General features: G+C 36.1%; 1 long non-coding RNA gene across 1 annotated transcript; it reads left to right on the top strand.

The window, feature by feature from the left end:
• The first annotated feature begins 239 nt into the window (after window positions 1–239).
• On the top strand, window positions 240–3,191 carry LOC129881629 (uncharacterized). Its single transcript, XR_008765648.1, has 3 exons — window positions 240–911; window positions 1,824–1,874; window positions 2,965–3,191. It is a non-coding gene; the product is annotated as an uncharacterized LOC129881629 (long non-coding RNA).
• The last annotated feature ends 2,510 nt before the right edge of the window (window positions 3,192–5,701 follow it).

Genomic DNA, 5,701 nt, shown 5'->3' with positions numbered 1-5,701 from the left:
GAACCTATGTAATCCTTACTACGTAACCTTGGTATGTACTCAAGTAGTTTAAATATGTAAGATTTTCAAATTGGTAGCTTACGTAAGAATGTCGAGTCCTACGACTCATTACTTGGCCTCTAGTTCCTTTCTGGATTCTTATAACCACATTTCCAATCTTTCCTTTTATGGGGTGCCACATTCTCTCTTCATTAGAGTTGTTTGATAGCGTCATAGATTATGTTATGACCCGTATTTTTCACATTAGGACAATTTGGGGATAATGGTAATAAGTCAAGGGCAAGGCTATGGTTGACCTTGTTGGATACAAAATTCTTATGACTAAATTGAAATGTGGAAATATTGGAAATTTATTAAGGGTAAAAATTGAAATTTCTCATGTGGAAATACCATAAAAGATTAAGGACAAAATTGGAATTACTCATGTGGAAATACCATAAAAGGTTAGGGGTAAAATTGGAATTTCACATGTGGAAATACCATAAAAGGTTAGGGATAAAATTGGAATTTCACACGTGGAAATACTATAAAAGGTTAGGGGTATACTTGGAATTTTACATATGGAAATACTATAAAAGGTTAAGGGCAAAGGTGGAATTTCAACTTGGAAATATTAGGAAAGGTGAGGGGCAAAATGGAAATTTCACATGGGAGCCTTAGTCATAAAATCCTAGAATTCTCTACACAATTTGAGAAAGAAGAAGAGCAAAGGAAAGAAGAGAAATCAAGAGAGAAAATCGGACAAGAAGACCAAAAAATTACCCCTTCAAATTTCATCCCAAAAATTATAATTTTCTAGTATTCCTACTAAGTCAAGGGTGCTCTACAACATGGTGTAGTTTTTTTGGAAGATAGGAGGCTTGTTTGGTTGATTTGAAGCTTTGGTAAAGTGAAGAAGTTGGAAGGAAAAGGTAAGAATTAATCCAATTTCTTTGTGTTATGAAGTTTGTTTATGTTGTAGTAAGTAGAGATGTGTAGAATCCATGGAAATATGGAAGTTATATGGTTGGATTTGGACATATGAATAAGTTATGTGTATGTAAGATTGTTGGCAAGAAGACTTGAATTTTTGTGTAGTATTTTTATGTAGTATTTTTGGGTAGTAGTTGAGTAGTAGTTATGATAGTTAATTGATGTTGAAAATGGAAGTTGGATGAAATTTATTGAAGTTGGAAAAATGGGTTAGGTGATGTAATGGGAAAAAAATTATGTTTGTATAATTTGTTAGTTGTGGTTATGGTTTTTGGGTTATAAATGAAGTTTAAATGGTGTAAGTTGGTATTAAAATGGATTATAGGAATTATGTAATTTTAGTATAATATTATAAGAATATGGAGGTAAGTTATTAAAAGTATGGATTGTTGTTATTGATTATGAAGTTGAAAGAAGGAAATGAATTTGATGATGAAGTTGAAAGAAGAAAATGAATTATAATATTTTTGTTGTATTTATGAAATTTTGAGTGAAATATGGAATTGATGAAAATTGGATAACTTACTTGGAATATTTTTCACTTATGTTGGAATGAGTTGAAATTAATTATGGATATGAGATATTCATATTTATTTGGAAATGCAAAGTTTGGTTGAAAGTTGTTGCACTAATTGGAAAATTACACCAATTTATGTTATGGTGTGTTTAAATTGATTATTGATGGAATTGATGTTGTTGTTGGCTTGGTTGTTGATATTGTGGCCGAGTTGTAATCTCGGGGTTGTCATATATATAGGGGAGATGCTGCCAAAATTTTTGTAGACAAGTATTGGAAAAAATGAATTCTTAAAGTCTTATGAATAGTAATTGGTAAATGTGACCAATTGTAGATTTTGGAGAAAACGGAAATTGAACTTGGACAACCGTAAAAGGCCAAAAAGGTATGTAAAGCTTTACATTTTCTTCTCTTGGCATGTCCTAGATGTAATAGGAGTGAATACGAACCTCGGGGATCACTCTACTCGTCGGAATCGACGCTCGAAAATTTCCCTTTTCTATTCAATAGAATTGAATTAGGTAATTATGAATAGTTTTGGAAAAAATTGTCTAAACTTCTAGATTTTGCACAAATGAATTCCGAATACCTTGAAACTCTTCTAAATAATGTTATGAAGTCTAACGCACGTGATTTGTATACGCCACCTCATTTGACCGAGGTGGGCCCCACTATTCTGAATTTTTCTTCGTTATTCCGTTTGAATTACGGTAGGTAGAATTTGAAAGAAACTCTTTGCTATGCTTCCTAATATTATATGAATAATTATTCTGATAATTCCCATAATATATTTGGAAGTACGGAGATAATTCGGAAAATACTATTTTTACGTAGACTATTGTGATATTGGAAGTACTTGTACTATTATTATTATTCAAGTTTCCTTTTATGATTTGTTATCGAAATTATGCCATCGAGTCTGTATAAATGTTTTGTAATTTAAATTGCATTTAGTTTCTCACTACTCCACTCGTGGATGCCTCAATGCTTCTTTCACTGAGCCTAGGCCAGGATATGTTTTCGTGCGTATTTCTCTGCATTGTTCGCCGTGTCCCGACGTGAGGTGGCAGGTATGACATGTACATGGGGTGGTAAATGTTATGCCACGGAGTTATGCTGTGCCATGTACATATATGTTTGTTATATGATATGATTTGATATGGCCATCTGATATGATATGATTTGTTACGGAGATATTCCCTACTCTGGTGTTATGATGTGCTGTGGCGCCAATGACAGGAGGGCGACCACGTTTTGTTCACCGAGTCCCATAAAATGGGGCCGGATACGGCATATGTATTTGCATATATGATTTGGGATTATGAAAAGTATTTTGAAATTCTGAACATTTATTTTATTTTCTACACATACTATTCAGATTATGATTTTATTTATTACAATTCATACTTTACATATTCGGTACATTTTTCGTACTGACCCCCTTTCTTCGGGGGGGCTGCGTTACATGCCCACAGGTACCGAAGTTCGATTTGCTGATCCACCTGTTTAGGATATTTGCTGCGTCGTTGACAGTGCTCCCTTGTTCGGAGCTTGTATTTTGGTACTGACTTTATCTCTGTATATTTGGATATGTTGGTCAGGGGTACGACGGGGCCTTGTCTCGTCATATGACTATGCTATCATCTGTAGAGGTCTGTAGACAGAGTTATATCGTGGGTTTTGTATATATGGTTTGGATTTTTGTGTGTTTTGTGATAACCTTTCAACTCTCGTGCGTATATCTACTTTTATGATATATTTAGTAACTTCTACTAATCACTACATTTGTTTATTCAAAAAAAAAATAGCCAAATTTGGGATAAGGGTACGTTTGGGTGCCCAACTCGGGCACCAGTCACGGCCTACGGGGTTGGGTCGTGACAGATTATCCAACTCACATAAAAACTTATAAGAAGCTTACGATCCTTTCAAGAAACTTAAAAAGCTTAAGAGGTTTAAGAATCTTAAGAAGCTTGAGAACCTTCCAACAAACTCAAAAACCTCTCAAGATAGAAAAGTCTTTTAAGGTACAAAAGTATGGGGTGTAACAATTTGCTGAATTTAATGACTTTAATTAATTCAATCTTGCTTCCCCTAGGATCAATACCACGTTGCTATGGACTTTGTAAAGGGTTGAATTACCTTATAATATTAATTTTCGGATCACAAAACTTGAGTCCTTCCATGGTCAGCCATGGCCGAAGCTTCACCACTATCTATCTCTATGTTTCTTGAAATGTAGAAGATAAGAAATGAGCTCTTAGTCACTAATTTTATATTATATATACAATCATATTTTGCCATTCCTTGGGTGGGGTCCATATGTCTACTAATATTTAACTAATTTTAATTTATTATTACAATAATCCCTAATCCTCAACTAATAATCTATCCACAATTAATTAATTCCTTATCTCCAATAAGAATACTTTTACACTAGATAAGATTTATAACAATTAGGTCTAATTTAGAAATTAAAAATTAAAGGTTTTTATTTCGTGTATGAGAAGGGTTCCATATTTAACTCATGTCGATTCCTTTGCGAATAACTTGACATATAAATATACGAGGTATAAAGCTCCTTTTTAGATGTGGTAGATCATGTCCGCATGCTTGAGAAGATCTATCGTGAGGCCCAAGGGGGTAGCAGCAAGAGAGCTATATCTATTGATCGTTAGGGTGAGCACCTCTTTAGACCTATTATGTCCTATGATAGATCTCACAAGAGATTTTAGCAAGGTTAGTCCAGCCTCCCTTTTTAGGCCTTTCTTCAGACTAAAGAGGGTGATCAGCACCGTCAGGGTGGCTCTAGTACAATTTCAAGTTAGGCCTGAGGTGGTTCTCATATGAGTACTTCCGAGCAAGTTAGCCAACCTCCAGCTTTTATCCAATAATCACATGGGTGCTATCAGTATAGGGAGCTAGATTATTTGTCCCGCCAATGCCCTCATAATAGGCTAGCCTTACCAGCTCCATTGGCTGCTAGACCTGCGCCAACACTAACACATCTAGTCAGAGGTGGGGGTCAAGGCCAAGAATGAATAAGGAGGTCCCTAGGTAGGTAAGTTAGAAGGCATAGTTGATGCATAAGGTAGAGGATCCAAGGCCTACTTCTATGCAGCTCCAGCTAGAGATGAGGTTGAGGCCTCAAATTATGTGATCATCGATATGGTTCTATTATGTCATCAACCCGCATTTCCTCTATTTGATTTAGGCTCCACATATTGTTATATATATGTATATTTTACCCCTCCACTAAGTATGAGCCTAGAGCCCTTAGTTGTGATGATATGTTTTTGACCCTAGTAGGTGATTCTTTAGTAGGAGATCAGGTCTTTAGATCTTGTGTGATGACTATTCAGGGGCGTGACACCAGGGTTTATATTATTTTGCCTTATATGGTGAAATTTTATTTGATTCTAGGCATGGAATGGTTAACCACTTACTGTGCGGTCTTAGATTACTATGCTAAGACTGTTACCTTAGCCATGTCTGGTATTCCACCGGTGGTGTGGTAGGGCTCTTGTAGTCGCATGCCGGTTGGAGTAACTTCTTTTTTTTAGACCTAGAGGTTAGTGGTTAGAATATGTTTATCATACTTGTCTTGTATTAGATATGTGAGTAGGGAAGGCCCTATAATTGATTCAGTACCTACAATCCAAGAGTTTGCGGACGTGCTTCCTGCCGATCTACCTGGCCTCCCTCTTGATCTTGATATTGACTTCTCCATTGATGTAGATTCGGGTAATGATTGTATTTCTAACCCACCATACTGTATGGTCACCACATAGTTCAAGGAGCTCAATGTTCAACTTTAGGATCTGTTGGATAAGGGATTTATTTGGCCTAGTGTATCAGCTTGGAAAGCCCAATCCTGTTCGGTATGAAGGACTTTACCATGCGGATGTGTATTGATTAGATGTAGTTGAACAAGGTGGTGGTGAAAACCCGTTACCCCATGCCTTCAATCGATGACCTATTCGACCAGCTTTAGGGTGCCATGCTATTTTCCCAGATTTCTTTCAGATCTAGCTACCACTAATTGAGGATTGGGGTGGCAGATGTCCCTAAGACAATATTTAGGGCTCGTTATAGCCATAAGATTTCCTAGAGATATCTTTTAGGTTGATTAATGCTCCTACCGCATTCATAGACTTGATGTCTCAGGTGTTTAGGCCATACTTAGACTCATTTGTCTAAGTCTTCATTGAT

Source organism: Solanum dulcamara, chromosome 3 (assembly GCF_947179165.1).
Source record: "Solanum dulcamara chromosome 3, daSolDulc1.2, whole genome shotgun sequence".
In the NCBI taxonomy this organism is placed as follows: domain Eukaryota; kingdom Viridiplantae; phylum Streptophyta; class Magnoliopsida; order Solanales; family Solanaceae; genus Solanum; species Solanum dulcamara.
This window is presented reverse-complemented; position numbering and strand designations above follow the sequence as displayed.